This window comes from Pteropus medius, unplaced genomic scaffold (assembly GCF_902729225.1).
Source record: "Pteropus medius unplaced genomic scaffold, Ma_sr-lr_union100, whole genome shotgun sequence".
In the NCBI taxonomy this organism is placed as follows: Eukaryota; Metazoa; Chordata; class Mammalia; order Chiroptera; family Pteropodidae; genus Pteropus; species Pteropus medius.
In genome coordinates this window covers 28,903,426-28,927,562 of record NW_024347791.1, presented here as the reverse complement: position 1 = coordinate 28,927,562, position 24,137 = coordinate 28,903,426, and the positions used below count along the sequence as shown (strand labels likewise).

General features: G+C 30.7%; 1 pseudogene; it reads left to right on the top strand.

Moving 5' to 3' along the window:
- The first annotated feature begins 2,265 nt into the window (after positions 1-2,265).
- LOC120615147 (lysine--tRNA ligase-like) overlaps positions 2,266-24,137 on the top strand; it is a 28,157-nt pseudogene continuing 6,285 nt past the window's right edge.

Genomic DNA, 24,137 nt, shown 5'->3' with positions numbered 1-24,137 from the left:
TTTTAAAATTGCCAAATATGATCTACAACTTTATTATTAAAATATAAAAACCTGCTCAAGTAGTAGACATTACTTCATTGTGTGTTTGTGTTCAAATTACATTTTAAAATAACAAAAGCATTTTATGGTTATAATTCAAATCTTAAGGCATTTAATGTATAAACTTTTTCTGAATGTCATACTTCTTAAGCATAATACCTATATATATAACAAAATAAAATTTAAACATATTGAAATGATTATTGGCTGAAATTAATGAACATCTTATTTTTTATGTGTAATAACATCTTTAATTTTCATATAACTTCCTCATCAATAAAATGTAGCTTCATATTTAAACTAATCCCTTCATGATCATAAGGTAGAAATAATGACACATTGCAGCCATTATTAGTATATTAATATACCTGAAATAAGTTTAAAATAGACATTTTTATTAGCTACTTCAAATGTTAAAATAATATCTCCTCCCTTCTTAACACTTCTCAGGAGTCTAGAATTCTTATTATATTGTAAGTTCTGATTGAACAACAATAAAAAATATATACACATGTCTTAGAACATCAAAGCCATTTTCTGACTCACATAAGGTCAGAATAGCTGCCACTTTGTTAACCTTTTTACTGGATAAAACTCATTAAAATGAATGCATTAGGGTTATCCAACAGAATTAACTACATATACAATTATATATTGTATCTTCATTGATTTAGAAGTTAAAATTTCAAAGTTCACAACTAAAGGACTCTGGCAGACTTTTACCTGGCAGACTTATAATTTCTTAATATTTTAATTGGTTGTATATTTTCATATATTAATCTTACTGAGGTATATTCTTTATCTCATAGTGTGTTAATATTTCATGTTCATCTCTCAAAAGTACAACTAGTTGTTTTATTTTGTTCACTTTATACTGTTTTAGAAAAGCATTTGCTTTAACTAAACTTTGCTTGTCAAATTACTTCCTGCCAAATTTTTTTTTTCATAATTTTTTGGATGTTTTTTGCAAAATCGGATTGCCGATGCTTTTTTTTCCTATATTGATAAAATCTCCTCTGATTCTCCAATGCTATTTTTGTTTCATATGATCTCTTTTAATGTTATATTTTTTTTCTTTAACCACTAACTTGAAAAACATTTGAAAGCTTGTTGTATAATCAACATTATTTTACCTTAAACTGCTTCTTTATTTTTTTAACTGAGGTCACCCACTTACAGTATTTTTTTTCTGTGCTTAGATAATAAATACACAATATCTCCTCCTGTCTTCTAAGAGTCATTCATTTTTTTACTCTTTAATAGTTTTGTTAATTCATTCACTCATTCATTCACACATCTAAAACAGATTGAATTATAGAAATGTACATTTAAAATAATGAAATATTAAAAATAGTGTGCATCACATATTTTCACTGAAATTTTCACTTTTAAATAGTAGTTATAACTCTAAGTCTTGGCCCTCTAAGATTTGAATTAGAATCACATATATTCATATATTTCATAAGTTCTCCCTTCAATAAATTTTGGCAATTATGTCTTTTATAAATCTTCTGGATCCTTCATCAATATTTGACTTTACAAACATAAGCCATCTTATCTCTCTTATTTCTGTCATTTAATTTTTCAATTCACACCAAACCCTAACGTAGCTACTAAGATTTTCTTTTTCAAATGATATATATTCTCTCCCTTCTCTTTGAGGAAGATTGATTTCCACTCTGCCTGTCAAAAGCAAATTCTTCTTCCCCTTGGATTCAAGTAACTGTTAGTCTTCTTCTATATACCTCAGTATATATCCTCCTTAATTTAAATGATACTAAATCCCACCGCATTAGATAAGTCAAATTATCTACGCTAAACCAGTGCATGTTTAATTCACTTTTATTCTTTTCTTGTTTCCAAATACAAATTTAATAAAACTCTAAAAGTATAGCTTGTAGAAATCAGTTACTCTTCTATATACAAAATTATGACAAGTGGTAATACTAGTAATTTAGTTCATTTTTATCTGTTTTTATTTCACTTTTCCTTTTCTAGTGAGTCACCATCACCCATCGTTTCTTTAAAGGGAAGCGAAATTGTTATATCTATGATGTAAGAACAAATTAATATTTAATTTTGTTATATGTTTGATTTTGTTGTGATTTATTTTCCAAGTCTTTTTTGAAAACCATAAGAAAATGATTATATGAGTGTATAAGTGTGGGGAGTGGGAAGGAGCTAACAGACACTATATGAAGAAAATCTGAGCAAAGAAAAGAGGAGATGAAGGTAAGTCATGACTCCATCTATGGCCAGCATTAGAGAGTTACTCCAGCAGCCCGCCTATCCACTGAAATAAACAGGGCATTTCATCTATGCTGAGATACAAATCTTTAGGTCACTAGTGGAAGAGCGCTTCTGTCGATAGGGACTGAACGTTATGCATTACCCAAGAAAAGGTCTAAATTTGGTTTGGTCCCTTTCTGTGAGAAAATTTCCTTACTTTTCTGTATCTTTAACTTCCTTGACTATAAAATAGAACAATCATGATAAGAATACCTACTTGTAGACTTATTGTGAGAAATAATGTGATGATATATATATATAAAATGCTAAGAATTCCAGAAACACAATCTTCAGTAAATTAAAGCAATATAAATGTGTTTTGATTAATAGCATATTTAGAGAAATTATCAACAATTAATTATTTCTGTGTAATTTCTGGTTCTTATGTTTTTCCAAATGACCATCAAATAAAGAAATTTAAAAAAAAAAAAAAAGCAGCTGTGTGTTTGTTAGTGTTTATATACCAATTCAAATCTCTTAAGTCTCAGTTTTGACTCCAGAATCCAGCTTCTTTTCTTTTGCTTGTAATTTGACAGTGCCTTGATGCAAACCCCATGCGATGTAAAATATTGCTTTCTCTTCTTATTCCACAAAATGAGAAGAGCATAGGAATCTGATCAACACTGTCACATCTACAACCCAGAATATATAAGTGGCAAAGGGGAGTAAAATTAATTTTTGGTCACTGGAAAATGAAAACCAGTGCTTTCCTTTCCTCCCTCAGATATTCACCTTTGGAAAAAATATTTCAGAAAGGTCCCAGAAATTATTGTGGAATCCAACACTAATTCGGAATTGCCTACCCTATTGTTGGATTTTTCGGCTTCCTTATTTCACTATCACTCACCTCTCTCCCCAATCTAACCTCTCTGCTTCTCCCTTTTGCTCTCTGGATTCAACCTCCAAATGAACTCTATACATGCAAGCTAGCCTTAGGCATAAGAGAACCTGACCTAAAATAAGCTGCTAATCCTCCACCTAGGTAATTGAAATAAATTAGCATGCAGATTCTAATATTAATTTCTACCTTACATTTGTCTAAATGTTATTTGCAATGATGTGTGTTTAACTATTTCCGATAGCAGTGTTTTGCTCTCAGGCAAAATTTTGACATTCTTAAATTTGGAGATTTTATTTTCAGTGAGCACTGGTGATATTTCAAAACAGTGCATATACTATGTTGAAAATTATTTTCTACCAACACACTCTTAGAAATAGGAAACCACCTCAAAAGGGTTGCAATCTCATAAGGTAGCCAAGACCAGGCGACAGCTGTATGACCTCAGCAATGCCTCCAGATGTGCCTCTGTTTCCTGCCAGCAAACAACTGAGAAAGATAGCCAACAGAGGTGACACCAAGGAGTTAGCAACAAGCCCTGATGCTTTGAATAGAACTTACATTTAGGCTTTGGCATCTGGTTCCTATTTTTGCCAAATATGCCTTGTTTGTATCCACAGCTATTAAATGTGTTTGTTGAAAAGGGATAGACCAGGGAGAAGAAAGAGATTGGAGAGAGATATGCCAGCTTTTGTGTCACACCAACATGCAATTTATTCACAGATAATCATTTGTTTTAGAAATCTGGTGTCATTTATTAGAATAGCTATAAAATGTGATAAGCATGAATCTTATGTTATAACAGTCATCTTTATACTTCATTGTAAAAACATAATTTATAATTGTCTGGGACTAATTATAACCTAAAGAACAAATATATCTTCATTTTCTTCAAATAATATAAATGGACTGTTTAGATCAAATTATTAAAGTTAAGGATTTATATAATCCTTTAACCAAACATGATTTTTGGCTTTTTCAAACACATTAGCAAATGAAGTGCCTTTCTTGGGATATTCTATTAACTACATAAAATTGTTAAACATTGAAAAGTGGCTAAATAATATATATGATATTTAAACCTTTAGAATCATGCAAGTTTATTCTTACTCTATGCTTTATTTCTATAACAGAAATATATTTTAAAATATTTTGAAAGTAGGTCAAAGTAATTATATATTAGAAGAATTTGCATAATGTGAATTTACTGAATTCACAGTTCTTTTCGCTTAACAAAATACTTTTAAAAATTAGTATAATTTATCATGAAAAGATAAAGTATATAAGTTTGATACTGTACTCAAACAAATCACATTACTGCTTATATTTTGTTAGTTTTAAAAAAAATACTAATGCTCCATATCAAAGGGCAACATAAAATTAATCACAGTTGGATAGTTTGCATAATGTGTTTAGCACTATAAGAATTGTAAAATTCTTGTAAAGTTCTTGTAAAGATGACAGTAGATAAGTGCTGTGCTCATCTCCTTTCACAAGCACATCAGAATTACAAGAACGACTCTCAGTGAGAATCACCCGAAGTCCCCCTTAACAGAAGTCCAATAACTAAGAACATACAGAAGGAGCCACAAGAGACTGGTTGAAAGGGCAAAGGCTCGGAAGAGGCAGGTCTCAGACCTACATGTGGCAGTTTAACATCCGGAGAGACATATCAGTTGTGAAGATCCACCTGACAAGCAAGGAGTCCCAGCTCCACACCAGGCTCCCCAGCTCAAGTTTCCAGTGCTGGGAAGAGAGGCCACACCACAACTTCTGGCTGTAAAAGGCAGCTGAGATTGTAGCTGAGTGAGACAGAGGGCAGCTGGAGTGACAGATATTCCTCTTATAGGGCCCATACTTGGATTTACTCTCTGATAGATTAATTCTCTCTGAGTTACAGTGCTGAGGCAGCAGCTCAAAAGGCAATAGGAACATATGGAGAGGAACTGGATCGTCTGGCTTCAGGGCGAGGCCTGGAGGGGCAGCTTTCTCCCAGACAGAGGTGCTGGCAGAGGCCACAGTTCTTTTATTGAGCCCTCCCTCAACCCAATGTGCAGACACTGGTGGATATCATATGTGAGTTTCCGTCATGCTAGCTAACACGATTTGCCCTGTCCTGGTGATTCCCCGAGACCCTGCGCCATCCAAACTGCGGGCCCATCCAAGCTGCTTCCAGTGGCTTTTCTATACAAATAGGTAGTTTTGGCTCATGCTGTGAACTTTTCTAAAATCTCACAAAGATTCACAAGCCCCAAACAAGCAGTAGCTGGCCTCACTGTGCCTCATACCCCTTGCTAAGCAGCTCCAAGGCTGACACTAGCAGCAGCCAGCCTCAGATCACAGCTTAGCCTCTCCCAGGTACTTCGAAGCTCAGCATAAGTGGCAACCATCAGTAGATCCCTTTTGTAGCTCATATCAAATGGTTCTGGGCAGGGCACAGACGGCAGCTGAACTTAACCTGCAACAGAGCCCCTTCCAAGAGGCCTCAGAATCAAAATATCTCATAGGCGGCTTCAGACCACACCAGAGCACCATCCAACAACCTCCACAAAAGATACACCCAAAGGGAAAACTGGGTAGGCACCAGAGCTCTGGTAAAGCAAATCTTGCTCTATAGGGTCAGCCCCTGTACAAGAGCTCCTCCACAATAGTCATGACCAGTGCTCACAATCAATCAGCCTGAGGGTTAATCTCTCCCATTGATGTGTAAGTAACAAGGCTCAAGTAAACAGGAGGGCACACACAACTCACATGAGGGACATACCTGGAACGCCCAGCTCCGGAGACCAGGAAGACTGCACCATTGGCCCCACAAGACACCTATTACATACATAAGATCACTCTACCAAGACCGGGAGACATAGCAGCGATACCTAATATGCAGAAACAAACACAGAGAGGCAGCCAAAATGAAGAGACGAATGTCCCAAATGAAAGAACAGGACAAAGCTCCAGATAAAAGAACTAAACAAAATGGAGACAATTTACCAGATGCAGAGGTCAAAACACTGATAACAAGGATTCTCATTGATCTCAGTGAAAACATCAACAAATAAATAGGAAATATAAAAATGGAGATAAACGTTCAAAAAATTCAGATATGCAATAATCAAAAAAAAAAAATTAGAGAGAATCAACAGTAGATTGGGTGAAGTAGAGCAACGGTCCCCAAACCTTTTGGCACTAAGGACCAGCACTTGTATGAGAATCTAATGCCTGATGATCTGATGTGAAGCTGAGGCAGTAATGCTAGCTCTGGGAGCAGCTGCAAATACAGATGAAGCTTCACTCACTTGCCCACCAAACACTTCCTGCTCTGTGGCCCAGTTTCTAACAGATCACGGACTAGTACAGGTCTGCAACACAGGAGTTGGAGACCCCTAAAATAGAGAATCTAATTAGCTATTTGGAAGGTAAGGTAGCAGAAAACAGCCAATCAGAACAGTAATAAGAAAAAGAAAAATGAGGATAGTTTAAGGGGCCTCTGGAACAACATCAAATGTAAAAATATTTGCATCACAGGAGTCACAGAAGGAGATGAGAGAGAGATCAAGGAATTAAAAACCTATTTGAACAAATAATGACCAAAAACTTCTATAATCTGGTGAAGAAAATAGACATATAAGCCAGGAAGCACAGAGAGTCCCAAACAAGATGAACCCAAAGAAGCTCACTCCAAGACACATCATAATTAAAATGCCAAAGGTTAATGACAAAGAGAGAATCTTAAAAGCAGCAAGAGAAAAAAATTAGTTGCCTACAAGAGAGCTCCCATACGACTGTCAGCTGATTTCTCAACAGAAACTCTTCAGGCCAGAGGGATTGGTGTGAAACATTCACTGATGAAAAGCAAGGACCTATAACCAAGATTTCTCTAGCCAGAAAAGCTATCAGTTAGAATCACAGGATAGATCAAGAGATTCCCAGACAAGAAAAAGCTAAAGAAGTTTATCACCACCAAACTAGTATTACAAGAAATGTTAGAGGGACTTCTTTAAGAATAAGAAAAATAAAAATAAAAAATATAAAAAAATAAAATGTCAATAACTACCTATCTATCAATGATTACTTTAAATGTAAATGGCTAAATGCTCCAACCCAAAAACATAAGGTGGCTGAATGGATAAGAAAACAAAACTCTTGCATATACTTTCTATGAGAGACTCACTTCAGATCAAAAGACACATACAGAGTGAAAATAAAGGAATAAAAAAAGATATTTCATTAAAATGAAAAAAAAAAAAAATCTGGGTGGCATTACTTATTCCAGACAAAATAGGCTTTAAAACAAAGGCTATAACAACAGAAAAAGAAGGACCCAGTAATTCTACTTCTGGATAGTTATCTGAAGAGAACCAAAACACTCATTTGAAGGGACCTATGAATTCATATGTTTATTGCTGCATTTACAATAGCTGAGATATGGAGACAACCTAGGTTTCCAACAGTGGATGAATAGATAAAGAAGAGGTCATTATTCCACCTAATGGAATATTACTCAACCATAAAAGAGAATGAAATCTTATCATTTACAATAGCATGGATATACCTAGAGTATACTGCGGTGAGTGTACTATATCAGACAAAGACAAAAGTCATATGATTTCACTTATATATGGAATCTAGACGACAGGTTAACAAATTAAACAAATAAACAAAATAAAACAAGTTCATATATACAGAAAGTGTTTTGATGGTTGCCAGATTGAGGAGGTGAACAGGTGAAGGGAGAGGAGATTCAGAGGTACAAATCGGTAGTTACAAAATAGTCATGGGACTAGAGTATAGTATGGGGAATACAGCCAGTAATATTGTAATAACTATGTATGGTATCAGATGTGTACTGGATTTATCAGGGGTGATCACTTTGTAAGTTATGCAACTTTCTAATCACTGTGTTGTATACCTGAAACTAATATAATATTGTATACATCAACTGTAACTGAAAAATAAAAAGTATATATTTTATAAAAAAAATAGTTATAAAGTTTAGTTTATCTATTAGGAAGCTGATTTTCTCTTGTCATTTCGGACCAATGACTATTGACTAAATTTCAAGAATACCTCTTCTTACTCTAACATCTTCCGTTATTTTACGTTGAACATATTGTATACTCTAAGATTTTATAATGTCCTATCTCTAGTATCCAAACCCATACAATGTCCTGCTAAACACAAGAAATCACAGGAGGGAAAAAATTAATTTATGAATCACTGTCTTTTCCTATTTTTATTTTTTTAACAATTTGGCATTGGGGATTAAAGTATTAAGGCAATTTTTACAGTTTAAAAAGCAATCTCAAAGATTTAAAAACTTTTCCAACCTAGAAAATAGGCCTAAAAGTTTTATAAGTATGTTCTCAGAATCATACTCTTTCTTCCTAAACTTTATGACCCTCTTATTCCAAAAGTTGTTTCAAAAGGAGAGATGGAAGAAAAGATTCTCTTTGCTCATGATAGTCTTGTTGCTCTGGTAATTTAAAAAAAAAAAAAAAAATTGTGCCATAACACTCCTCTTTCTTTGTGATTAAAGTATCTCTTATGATCATAGGAAAGTTTCTCTAACACTTGTGACAATAAGACTAAGGACAAGATCCTGATAATAAAAATAGAACATTTTTCTTCATCTATGTTCTTTTTTAGAAGTAACACTTAAGTGAAAAGTGTAACCAGACATTCTGTTTCAGTATATTCTGGAAAAAAAAAAAAAAGGTCAATTCCATTTATTAGTTTGGGGTACTAGGTTTGGTATTGACCATCTTGAATAATTAAAAAAAAAAAACAAAATCAGCCAAGATTGGATTTGATGTTTTTACTAGCTGTTGTTGAGGTCAACATGCTGCCAGGACCATCCAGTAAGACCAGGTTCATTGCTTCCCTAGTCCATCAACCTCTTTTTCAGTGTGTGACTAGTGTATATGTATGTGTGAATTTTGCCTACTAAAGATTATTGCCAGTGAAGTGTCTTAATTATTATTAATGATTTTAAAGTGATCTTTAAAAAGAGTTTATGGGGTAGAATGATGACAGATAGTAATATCCAGATTTGTAAATATGTAAAATACATAAATATTATTCAAAACCAAGTGAGCAAAATGGTATAGTGTAATTTGCAAATAAAATTTAGATTATCAGCTTAAATGTTTTCACTGCAGTTAACAAAACTCAAACTAAACTAGTTTAAACAATCTAAAGTTTTACCAGTCATGCAATTAAAAAATGAAAATTTGGATTGGGCTTCAGGGCTCCATTTCTCACTTTGAGAGAGTCTCTGTCTTTCTCACATTTGCATAAGGTGTGACCTTGATTCCTTCATGAGCGGCAATATGCTTTTATCAGTTACAAGCAACGTGTCTTTTTTCATATCTAAGAGAAAACAAGTAGTTACTTTGTACAAGTAGGAACAAAATCTTGAATCTTGATTTTATTGGATCTACTGGTACCAATCACTGTGATCAGTGCAATGTCAGTAGATGATTGGTTTAACTAATTGGCTTAACCTAGATCACTGCTTACTCCAGATCTAACCATCACTGATTGCAATGAAAGATTGATTATAATTCTTGGCCTAAATAACATGCCAAATTGTATCTTTGCAACATAATGGTTGATTTTCTAATATTTGGTTAATGTTAAGAAAGGATATGTATGTTGCATAAGTAATGATTTCTTCTTCCTAACATCTCCAAAATAAAATAAAAACAAACACAAAAAGAATGCTATTTGCTGTTTGGAAACTCACTAAATGTGAGTTTTCAGACAACTTTTTTTGTGTCTATAAAATAGTTATTATTTTAATTTTTCACATTTAATTTACTTCAAAATATATTTTACATGTATATTTCTAAATTTGTAGGAGTTTTGATTTTATAATTTATATTTTGTAAATATTTAGTCAAAAGTAATAAAATTATTTTATGATCTTGGGTAAAAATATAGAATAAAATTTCTATTTAGATAGCACTAAGCTAGCTGCGTTTCTCATTACTTTTTTTCAAATGGAAAATCAGGATATATCTATATATCTATGTATATGCATATGCATATGCAATGTATGTGTGTATGTCATGCACTGATATACACACAAACATGTATATGCATATGTGTATATGTGTATGTGCACACATATACATGCATGTATTTATTCATGTTAATGCATATATGCATGTGACAAAGAATACACATCAATGAATTCATTTAATTTTCAGTTAGTTTTGGTAACTTCTCTAATTTACTAAGAAAAATATATACTTGAGCAATTATGAATTTTAGAAGTATTAAATGTTCTACCTGAGACCCCTACCACTGTTTGATATGCAGTACTGGTTAGTACCATAAATCTGGACATATAATACTAAGGACAGGGTTAGAGCTGTCTGATTTGAAGCATATAAAGTCTTAACTGCCACAGATAATGTCAACCCAAATTATTATTTCCATTTCAACACAGATAATAGGACAGGAAGACATAAATGAAAATTAAAAAATAAATTCAGCACATATTTCAGAAAGTACCTTTTCATGGGGAGAATAATAAATGCTCAGAAGAGCCTACAGGCAAAGTTGTTGAGGCAAAAAGCAGAAATGTCATTCAAGAAACAATTAGATGCCATCCTTGGAGAAATGGAGTACTAAAAAGGATATGCCTTGATGGACTAAATGACCTTTATTCTCTTTCCAAAAAATCTTTCATGTTCTTATAATTCTAATAGAGAAGTATTTCAGCAATTTGGCCTCCAGCAATGTCAATTCTTACTTGAATTATTCACCTCACCAGTTCATTGCTGAGGAAAAACCTTTCTCATAGTGCTAAAACAATTTCATATTGACCAGATTTAATTCCCAAACGGTTGTTCTTAGGCATTTTATTCAAAAGGAGCCTTAGCTTAATACTATAAAGTACTTGATTGTAGGAGAAGACTCTTTTAAATCCAATGTGATTGTAAACTGGCCCAAACTGGAGAAAAGAGGTTTAATTAACACCATTAATTATAGAAGTCAAGAGGATTATATTTTCTTGGCATAAGTTATTTCAATATATAGTTGGTTCTTGGGGAATGTAGCCTATATAAATCAGTTAGTTTCTCAATTATTTTAGATATGTTAATGGATTATCTCTAGCTATTGACTGTACTCTAACAGAATATTATAAAAATAAAGATAAGAAAACAAGGATCTTAAAAGAGGTTAAATATAGCTGATCTAAAAACAAATGCATTCAAAATTGCACACTTTAGAAAGCTAGCAAGTGATACTGAAGAGATACAACATGCAAAATGTACCTGATGCGTTTGACTAAATTTGGGGAAATCAGCCATATACAGACTGCTGATTTTTCAACAGATTTAGTTGAATACAGAATTCTTGAGAACACAGGAATATTGTGAAAATTGCATCCCCACTATTATATTCTTAAAGTGATATTTGGTGGGGAAAAAAAAAAAAACATGTTTCTATTTGTCATCTAAATGAACTCCGAACATTCTCTGTATAACACAAATTGGAACTCAGTGGTGAACTATCAAGAGCATATTTTCAGAAGCTAATGAAAGGTCACATAAATTGGACAATTCAAAACAAAAGAAACTAAAGGTTTGAAAAATGCCGATATATTTAAATGTTTTTTAAACATAGATATTTTATGAATTGCTGCAAAAGATTGTTTTAAAATATATATTCATTAAGTGCAAATTTTTTTTATAATGGATAAAATCTACTAATAACGTAAATAATGCTTTATAAAGTAATGTAATAAAGCGTTATACTAATAAAGTGACAAAATTTTCAAATTAATGTGTACTAAAAAGACAATAGGTAAAAATATTATCCTAAATAATATGTTCTGTGGAGTAGATCTCATAACCTTAGAAATTATGCAACCATAGTTAAAATAAGAGTTTAAACTAAACTTTCAATTGATGAAAAGGCTAGTTTTCATCTAGAAAATAAATAATTTAACACAGTGTTAAATGTATAGGGAATAATATTATGATATAAATTTCAAACAGGACAAAAATCTTAAAGCAAATAATTTTCAAACCATGCATAACCAAATGAGAACTTCTGTAACAAAAATAGCAAACAGTTAATTATTACTCTATGGCTCATAATAAGTATGCAAATTAAGTTAGTATTTTATTAGTTTATGAAATTTTAATAAATCTCTTACAAATATGAAAAACTTGCTAAAATTAATCTAATACTCTATAAAATTGCCTTTTCTAGTTTAGTTAGCTATAAATGTTACTTGGTCATTCTTTGATGATCTTTTTGATATTTGAAAATAGCTGATAGTTATTCAGAGCTCTTTCTTGTGAACAATGTATATGATCATTCTGGGTAATCAATCCACTTTGTTCAATAATGTTCTATTATTATAATCTAATGAGATTAATTCCATATTACTTGAGTATAAGCACTAATGGCATCAATACTTATTTAAACTGATACTTTTTGCCTTGCACAGAATATGGTTGGTTTGTCACAGCTAATTTACCAAATGTAATTCCCATCTACTCAGTAATCAACATTTCATTTTGTTTTTGTTCTTTTTTTAAACTCTTAATCTCATTAACTTTTCCAGATGTTGAAATTATTCTAAAAACATTGACATTTATAAGTTAATATTAAAGAAAATGAATCTTAATAAATTAAGTTTTGAATTAATTCTTTCTCTAGAGATTAACAAAAATTATAAATTGTGAAAATTGGGAAAATATTACTTTATTCTATTTCATTAATAAAACAGGGGTTACATCCAGAATTCTGAAATTTGGAGATTAAAATAAATAATTTTCAAGACATTTTTTCTTTCCTGCCAAGTCATGCAAGTTGATGAGTGAAATTTTAGACTAGATAATTGATTCTATAAATAACAAAAATACCTGACACTCTTGAAAAGTAAATTTTATGTTCTGTTTCTATTAAAGAAGATCTAGATAAATTTGACTAACACACTCCTACTGAGAACAATTAGAAAACTTGGCAGACTATTAATTTAAAAAAAAAATGACAGCATCAGATATATTAAAAAGCAGCAAAGAATTAGTCAATACCTGAGAGGAAAAAAAAAAAAAGAGAGAAGAAGAGAGCCAGGATTTGGAATCACTTACTCCCTAGAACACTCCTACTTAAAATGTGACCCATAGACCAACTGACAGTCCTTAAACTGTATATTTCAGTCAATGACAAAGTAGAGAAACACTTTGCAAAAAAATATATCCAAATGGACTATAAGCATATGAAAGATGCTTTCTTTGCTCTTTCAGTCTTCATACAAATGCAAAGTAATCCCATAATGAAGAGCCCTCATTCACTGCTCATGAGAATGTAAATTGGTTATACAGATTTTGTAAATTTTTTATAGTATCTTGTAGACTTGAATTTATGCAAAATTTTGATGCAACAACTCCACTCCTTGGTATATACCCATCATAAATTAGTGCTCTAAGAGACTTATACACTAACATAACATTATTTATAATATTGTATCCTGGAACTAGAATTCTCATTAACGATAGAATGCATTTATAAATGGTATATTCATATATGTAATACCTTACAGAAATCTTAATAAATTAATATACCTGAATTACATGGATGAGTCTCATAGAATGTTAACTTAATCAAACAAGTAAGACTTAAATAATGTTTCATTAATATAAAATACGAAACTTGTCAAACCACTCTGTGGTCTTAGATGTCCGTATAGCAGTTACCTTAGAAAAGAGGGAGGGAGTAGTTACCTATGAATATTCTGAGATGCTAGCGATTTATGTTTCTTGATCTAGAAAGCATTTATATGATATAGTTACTTGTGCTTTGTGCTTCTTTTCTCAAAAAAAAAAAAAATCTGCTTCAGAGATAAATTACTCTGCCCTTAGAGTTTTACTTACTTGGTTACAGGTCTCTTTAAGTAAGAAGGAAACCATGGGCCAAACCATAATTCCAGTACATCTAACAAATATTCAAGTACATTTATTTGCTACCATTGTAAACTGGCAAACAAATCAGAAATTCATGGCTTCTGATACAATCTATGAATGTAAGAAATAGCCCCCTAAATCTTACATATCTTGTTTAATGTGATATTAGAATTACTTGCCAGTCCACTATTATTTCTAATAAACAATATATTTCCTTAGACATTGCCACCTCAACGTTCGTTGAGAAATCTCCTCAGAACCCTCAATTAAAATGAAAATAAAAGTATATTTATATTTTCACTACAAAATCCCATTTGTCAATAGCTAAATATTTTTTTAAAAAAACTTATAAAGCCTAGATCTTAATCTAGAAAAAAAAGTATAATTTTTTTAAAAGCAAAAAATAAGTACACCCTTTGTAGGGTTAGACAGAGATGAGAATTGGACATTGCATCTTATCAAGACATATTTTAAAGTTACACAATGTATAATCAGAGATCCAAGAAATTGTTAAGAAAAAACAAAAGAGAGGTTGAAGTAATACTCATACATCATCTATTGTATTACATGCAGAATTATTTTTAATTAGAATTGAACTTGAAAAATAGACCATGCCCAAAATGACACCCTATTTTATTTTATCTTTTCGACGTCTCTAAGAATTTTTTATAGTACAATTTAATGTAGCAATATGTCATTATACAGATTCAAATTCCTTTGATTAAATCCTTCTATTGTTACAAGAATATAATAAAATAAAATGAATCCAGATGTAGATCAAGGAAAACAGATAAAAAAGATATTGGTTCATAGATGCTATGAATCCCTGGATAAAAGATATTCTTCAGAAGAGCATGTAATATTATAAATACTTATTAACCTAAAAATATAACAAACTAAGCTTAATATAATTATCACAATGACAGTTAAGGCTCTTATCAGATTAAGTGTACTGTGAATGAAACAAAGCAAAAGAAATATTATTATGATGTAGAATTCTCAAAAAATAATGGTCCTAAACTTTCAAAATAGATGTTGATGAGATGTATATATTTTATTGTAACAGCTTATAATAATAGAATGACTTTTAAACTTTTTAAAATTTATTTTGTAATCACAAGTTCTTACTTTCTTTTCCAGTTTTGAGAGATAATTGAGATACTGCATTGTATAAGTTTAAGTTGTACAAGATAATAGTTTGAATAATGTATTCATTGTGAAATGATTACAATATTTAGTTAACATCCATCACCTCACATAGTAATACTTTTTTCTTTTCCTGTGATGAGAATAACTACCCTCAGCAATTTTCAGATGTATAGTATTGTTAACTATAGTCATCATACTTCGGATTTAATCATTTAAAATTTATCATATAATTTAGCAAAAGTTGACAAAGTAACAGTTATCTGTTTCATAAGACTATTTTCTAAGACAATAATTAATATAAATATTTTTGTAGAAATGAGAATTTATGAACTATCAGTGTTAAAGGCTAAGAAAATAGAATTTTCTGCAAATTATTAATAATTTCTTACTCTATAAAACATGTTAAATATCTTTTTCAGCAAGTATTTTATTAAAATTGTCTCAATATTTCTATTTTCTAAGAAATTATGAATATATAGTCTTTCCAAGTAGGTATAATTTAAATTATCCTCATTTAACTACTTGGTTTGTAATTTTTTTACTGCTTATTTATATAAAAGAAATCATTTACAACAATTTACATGGAGGAATTTCCTGGGGACCTAAACTTTATACTAATCAAAAGGAGACTAGATCTATGCTGTCTAATACAATAGACTTTAGGTGTATGTGGAGATTTAAATTTAAGTTGTTAAAATAAAATTTAAAAATTTAAATTAAATAGCTCTGTTCTAGCTTTATTTTAAGTGTTTGATTTTGATATGTTGATATGTGGTTGTCATATTGGGAAGCACAAGTACAGAATATTTTTATCATAACAGAAAGTTTTGTTGGACCATGCTGACCTAGATGGTTTGATGTATTTCATACAATAATAAATATTATAAAAATAGATTACTTAAAATATTAGAATTATCATGCAAGAACCCTGTCCACATTATTCATCATAATAAAGTGAAAACTCAAAAATCTGACCTTCATCTTTCATCTCTCTCAAAAAACTATTGAATATCTTTATTGAGGTAACATTGATTTACTAAGATATACAAAGAACTTCACATATTTAATGTGTACAATTGAACAATTTTGGAAATATGTAAACACCCTATACTATAACCGTAATAAAGGTAATAGACATATCCAAAATCTTCCAGAGTTCCCTTGTTTTCCTTTCTGTTTTATGAGATATTATTACTTAACATGAGACCTACCTACACTCTTAAAATTTGTTAATGAAAAACATAGTGGACAATACTATGCTGTTAACTATCAACATCGTGTTGTACAGAAGATCTCTAGCATAACTGAAACTTTATATCCATTGAATAACACCTCCTTTTCCCACCCACAGCCCCTGGAAACCACTGTTGCACTTTTTGCTTCTGTGAGTTTGACTATAGTAGATACCTCATATAAGTGAAATTATGAAGTATTTGTCCTTATGTGACTGACTTAATTCATTTAGCATAATGTCCTTCAGGCTCATCCACTTTGTCATAAATGTCAAGATTTCCTTCTTAAGGCTGAAAAAATATATATTATGTTATATCTATACTATTATCTATCTATGGACATATTGGTTATTTTCATATCTTAACTATTATAAATAATGCTGCAATAAACATGGGAATGCAGATATCTTTTCGAGATCCTGATTTCCATTCTTTTTAATATATACAAGATGAATTGTGACCCAGCTTGTTCAGAGTCATTCCTTCGTGGGAAAGGGAATTAGAGAGGAAAACCTAGCAGAATTCAAATGTGTGAGAAATAGTGATCATGTATATTTCCCTTATACAACATTATGTATTCATTCTAATAATGTACACAAAAGACTAGTTTACACTTTGTTTTGTTGAATTTTGTGAATAACACATCTAAAAGTGCAATACATATAAATATTACATTAAGAAACTCACCTCTCTACTGAAAAATATTTTTACTGAGACTTTCTGTTTTGCTTGAATATAAACTTGTTACATTTCTTTATTAAGAATCTAAGGCTTCTCTGTATCTTGTATTATTATTTATTATTAGTATATGTAATAGCAAAGAAGATGAATTTACATGAACTATTTTTGTTTGTTTTCATTTCATCAGAATTCTGCATAGCATCCTACAATATGTGAGTATTGGTTAAGAGAAGCTATGATATGTAGTGTAAAAATCCATTTCTATAGTTTTCTAATGCCAAACAAATGTATCAAACTTTTTCCACTAAGTTAAAAGGATTTATTTCCTTTTTTAAAAATTTTAAATCAGCAACATGTTTAAAAAGACATAAAGAAGTAAGAACTAGTACATTTGATCTAATCCATTTTTGTGAAGATTGCATCTAGTTGAATCAGATTTTTTTCTGTTTCAGCTTTAATAATAAAATGTTTCAGTTTTTTTTTAATATTATGTTTATTTTGGTATTCAAATTATGTCAATAAGAGTTAGCTACAGAGAAGGCTATGTTTACTTATTTATTTTTTGTATCAGTATTTTTGCAGGGAAATAATGAATCAAAAGTAGTTTTAAGAAACATTTTTTTCTTTACCTAAATAAATATAATAATCTTTAATTTTTAATTTGTTAATGGATTTATAAAAGAAAGATATGGAAAATAGTATCTCTCGTGATAAAAGCATGAGCAAATTATTACATGATGCAAGGGATTATACTCTAATGTTCAACAATGATTCATTATTTACTGACCAATCTACTGTGAGTATTTTGTTTATACAGGGAAGTTGTTGGCCACTTGTCACAGCCATTTGTGACAACCTCATTATCACCCAATGTCTAAAGAGGTAAATTGCCATAACATGTATTTGTGAGATTGAAAGGAGCTTTAGCTTCTGTGGAACCACAAGTAGAAACTTGTCCAAGGAAAAGTAGTATAATCTTTCATAGGCCCACCTGATGGAAAAATAAATAAATAAATAAATAAATAAATAAAACAGGCAATATTAAGTCTTTGTATTTATTTTTATCCTTTAATTTTTTAGTGAGTATTTTTAGAAGACATAATTATGACTTCATTTTAGAAATCTTTTTTAGACCATTTTCAATACCTCATCCTTCATAGGAACTATTCTGATGTATTTTACACAGTGCCTAGTGTAGTCACTAGAGGAACTGAGCTCTGAGTGCCCACTTTAGGACTGATTCAATAATATATGTTTTAATGTCTTTTGTTCTCTATTTTACTCTTCCTAGTTCTTCACTCTGCTACCTGGTGCCTCCTCCCAATAAACTAGTTACTTCCAAACTCCTGTCTTAAGCTCTATTTTTGGAACAACTCAACCAAAAGAAGATAAGAAAACTAGTTTTAGTCATGAGTTTTTAGTATTTTTAAGACATTTGAATGAAAATATTATATAGACCATTCAATAATTTCTAAAACAAATTATAAATAAAATCTTTACTAGGGATAAAGACGATGAACTGAGAAAACAACCAAGTGGTTGGCCTTAATAAAATAAAATACCAAGGTTGTTAGAAGAGGTTTAACTAGCAACAGACACAGAGAGTGCCTAAGGAAATTCAAGGAGTGATTCTAAATAAGGAGAAAGATTAGTGAAGCAAAGTCTAGCACATTTTTGTGTTACCAGTGCTTAAATAAATAATGGATTAAAGTATCTTTACTTTGTTTGGGAGTTAAGAATGTCATTTTTAATAGAATTATGGACAGAAGACCCTCAGAGTTGGTTTAGTGGAGATGAAACAATAAAGACCCCTCTTGTAAACAATAGATCCATGAGTAGAGAACCTATTAATTCAGTGGACAATCTAATTAAAATGGGAAATTTAGAGAATCTATTCGTTTATTAGATTCAGAATAACCTGTTTGTTCATATTTATCCTCAGATCTTAACAACAGAGTTCTTCAGATGTTCAATTATATATTAATGTTTTAACTTGAAAAGAAACAGCTTTATTTTGTTGAAATATTACCACAAAAATCCATTATGCACTTAAACAAATATAAAAACTAGAACTTTTTTTTTCTACGCTGAATTTTGTCCCAGGACAGATTTCATACACTAAACTTGAATAAGAATACATTGTTATCTTGTGTTTAAAATTGATATATAATATACATATGTGTGTGTGTGTGTGTGTGTGTGTAATATTAAAATCCTTTTTATTTAGGTAAAAATAACATTGTAATAATGTAAATATTACTTATAATAATAAAAACTATTTATGGCTTAGTGAGTAATAAAGATATAGTGCAGTCATTAAGAACATGTATTCTAAAATTAGACTGCCCAAATTTGAATCTTTTGTTCTCCCATTCTTGTCTTTGTGTTCTTAGGAAAATTATTTTAAATACTTATGCCATAATATTTAAATCCGAAAACTGGATATAATTGTAAAAATTGTTTCATAGGATTGGCAGGATATTGAATGAGCTAATCCACGTAAGCACTTAAAATATGATTGGTATGGAGTAAGCACTCAGTTAATATTAACTACTTCATTAAGTTCTCATATCCAACTCTATAATAAGTATATTACCACATGATACTTTTAAACCGCTCTGAACCATTGAGTTTGCTAAAGTTCATAGACTAAATAATTTGCTGATGAACCTAGGACAAAAAAAAAAGAAAAAAAGGAACTGTGAATATCAAAAAAAAAAGCTTCTTCCTTAAACACTGAATTTTGTAGCCTAGAAGACAATAAGTTTTTCTCTTCCTTTGAGCAAATTACTGGTTTATTAATACACAAAAATTTAGGGGATATTTTTGGGCAAGTGTATAAAAATCACCCAAATACATCTCCCAATTAATTTGTTCATGTGTCATTCAGTCTTCATTCTCTCTGAAAACAGATATTTGAGAAATTAGTAATGTGTCTTCCCTCTTCATCCTTTTTATTTTACAAATACTTATAAAAAACTCACATTTTAAGACAGACTTACTTTTTTCTTAATATTTTTTAAAATTGTAGTTGACATGCAATATTGTATTAGTTTCAGATGTACACCATAATGAATAGATGTTTATATAACTTACAAGATGATCACCTTGATAATTCTAGTACCCATCTGACACCATACATATTACAATGTTACTGACTGTATTCCTTATACTATACTTTATATCTCTATGACTATTTTGTAACTACGAATTTGTACTTCTTAAATCTTTCCACTTTTCAAGCACTCTTCAACCCCCCTCCCATCTAGCAATCATCAAAATGTCCTCTGTATTCATGAGTTTGTGTTTTGTGTGTTTACATTGTATTATTTTTTTTTGTTGTTCCACATCTAGGTGAAATAATATGGCATCTGTCTTTTTCGGTCTTACTCAACTCAGAACCAAATGCAGCAATGAACATATCAGTTCACATGTCCCTCCGAAGTAGTGTTTTGGCTTTCTTTGGATAAAAACACAGAAGTGGGATTACTGGATCTCTCTTTGACTCTTGTTAAAGCCTTTGTTTTAAAGTCTATTTTGTCTGGTATAAGTATTGCTACCCAGCTTTTTTATTTGTTTTTATTTTCATAAAATATCTTTTTGTATCTCTCTACTTTTAGTCTCTGTGTGACTTTTGAAATAAAATGATTCTCTTGTAGGCGGCATATGAAGAGTCTTGTTTTCTTATTCATTTAATTACACTATCTTTTCATTGGAACATTTAATCCATTTACATTTAAAGTAATTATTACATTTAATGTAATTATTGGCATTTTATTTATATTTTTGATCTTTTATTTTTCTTCTTTTTTTTAAAGAAATCCCTTTAACATTTCTTGTAATGCTGTTTTGGTGTTGATGAACTCCTTTAACTTTTTTCTTTTCTGGGAAGGTCTTTATTTGTCCTTTGATTCTAAATGATAACTTTGTTGGGTAGAGTAATTTTGGTTGTAGATCCTTGCTTTTTATCATTTTGAATATCTTTTTTCCAATCCCTTCTGGCCTTCAAAGATTCTCTTGAGAAATCAGCTGACAGTCTTACGGGAGCTCTCTTGTACTTAACTAACCACTTCTCACTTGATGCTTTTAGATTCTCTTTTTGTCTTTAATCTTTGGCATTATATATATATATAATTTTAAGCTAGGCAACCCTTGGTTGACCTCACAGATTGCAAGGACCTTGTCAATTTACAATCCCTTATTTTTACTTATTTTTTTTTCTTTTTTACGCCTACAGCATCTGGTCTTCCTAGGTGGTCTCCCATCAAAGTACTAAGCAGGCCTGACCCTGCATAGCTTCTGAAATCTGAGAGAATTGGGCTTGTTCAGGGTAGCATGGCCATAAACAATCTCTGGCATTTTAATTAAGATGTATCTTGGTGGTGGTTTCTGGGCTTCTATGTCTATTTTTTCACCAGATTAGGGAAGCTTTTTTGTCATTATTTCTTCAAATAGGTTTCTAATACCTCACTTTCTCTATTTTCCTTCTGGTACCCTTCTGATGCAAATGTTGATACACTTGATATTGTCCCAGAGGTCCCTTAAACTATAAGCCAGGTTTATTATTGTAAGAGAAGAATAGACATAGTACTGGAAGATATCAGAAAATGGAAGGTAGATTTTCATTTGCAGTAGAATATTGGAGTAGAAGATTGAAAGCACCTTGTCTCTGCATGCTTATCTGACATGCTGCCTGTTCCACTTGTTTAGTTTGGCTCTTTCGTTCTCTATATTCATACCTCCCTTTATTTCTACATATGTCTTCTGTTCAACAACTCATGGCCTAAACTTTTCCTTTAACGTCAATAATCAGAGAGACCACTGATTTCAGACAAACCCCACAATGAGCATATTGTTTAATTTCAGTTCCACAATCCTCTGCATAGTAGTGTTGCACTCCTAGTTTTATAGATAGGTCACTGATGAGTAGATAGATAAGAAAATTACAGACAAATAGGAGACCTAGTAGTTCAGATTAAATATATAGCCCCCACCCCTCAAAAAAACATAACTTGTAGTTTTCTAAAATACTAGATTATGTTATTTTTTTTATTTTAATATTCTCAACATTATCTTTTGAAATGACAGTTGATCAGGCACATGTTTGGGAAATTATGACCCAAGCTATAGGAACTGGCATGAAGGTTAATGACTAGCATGGCTTAATTTACTTTCTAGCATTAGGTAAAGATTTAACCCAGAAAAAATGGGTACTGAATTGTTAGAATTTTCAATATTTTGACAGGAATTTGAAGACTAAATTATTGGTTCTAAGAAACCATCTAATTAAAAGTCTAGCTTTGGTCTGAAGTTTGCGAATGATTATCTAGAATGGACAATGGTCTTAACTAATGAGTAAGCTTTTATTGGAAAACAGTGGTTCAGATGTCCAGAGGATAAATTATAAAACAAGAATTGAAAATATAAATAAAATAAAAGGTTAAGTCTGTTTCTTTTTTTATCTAGGCTATGTACATCTATTTTCAGTATTACTGCTCTATGAGTACTTCTTGTCTCTACTGCAGTATTTGAATGAGTCAAATCTAACCAAAATAAGAGATTAATAAACATCTACATCAACATTAGAAAATAGTGTTTTCTAATCTAGGTATGTATTTGAAATCCAATATATTTTAGGGTTAAAGATTACACAAAAAAATTGTTAATTTTAATTAAAATCATATCCAAGTAGTAGGTATTCCCTGACACTGAAATTCACATTAAAAGGCAGAGTACTCTAACTCCAAGATGCAGAATAATTTATTAAATTTAGGAATCTCCACTCATTTTGATGCCCTGAAATCATTATCATTTTAATATTTTTCTCACCTTTTATCTTTTCTAAATCAACCTTTTTCCTTTTCCTATAATAATGTTCTAAACTGAAATCTGAAAATCATGTGATCTCAAACACCATACTAATAAAGAGACTTTGATCTTAGTTATATAGTGCATGTATTCCTTGATTGTCCAAGTAGTTTTCACTGCTAGCTATACTCTACTTATGAAGCTGCCTATTCAAATGTAGAATTAAGGAATTATATTTATTCCTAATCTTATGACATCTTTTAGGTAAGCAAACACAACTTTTTTAATTGGGAAAGTGATGAAAATTTAAACATATTTAAATAATTTGCAAAAATTCACAGCTTAAAAAATAAGAATATATTTAAAAAATGTGAACAGGCAGTTTTCAATGAATAATAAATAGATATATGTTTGTAAATAAACAGGATTAACAAGAGCGAGCCCAAAATTCAGAGTTTCATATGCAGAGAGGATTTCCCTGGAGAATCTAAGATAACAATCGAATTAAGCTTTTTCTGTATGTAAATGAGAAATTGCAATTTTAGTTACCATAATAAAGAAGAAATTCTAAAGCAAAATAATAAATTTTTGTTTTATTTCAAAGAAGTCAAATGATAAGTTGTCAAAGGAGTAGGTAATATTTAGGTGATCAGAAGTTGAAAGTAATCAGATTGTAAAATTTATTTAATGATGGATGGAATTTAGGTGTTAGCAGAAAACCATATCATCACTTCACAATTAAGAATTCATTTGAATTTGTGAGACCAGAATAACATTTAGTAAATTCAAGCAGCATGTGAGAAATTTGAATAAATAAAAGGACTTAAGAGAATAATCAGTGTTCAAACTAGTAAACCTCAAAATAACAATTTATAAATATTCATGCTCTAATATTCTTGCCACTAACTAAATAATAAAACTATGAATCTTCCTACGAATATTATTAGCATTATGTCATTTTTTTCAGTATGTGCCATAGTATTAGTTAAAACTCAATCATTTAACTAAAATGGAAAATAATATTCAATTCAAATGCTATATTCAATGTGAATATTCAGGTTGAAATTCAAGTTCTCTTTTTAGAGAGATTTTGTTTCAGTGTCCACTAAGCAGGTATAATCTCTTCTAAACTATCAAACAATTATCTATATTATGGCATATATCATATATAATTAG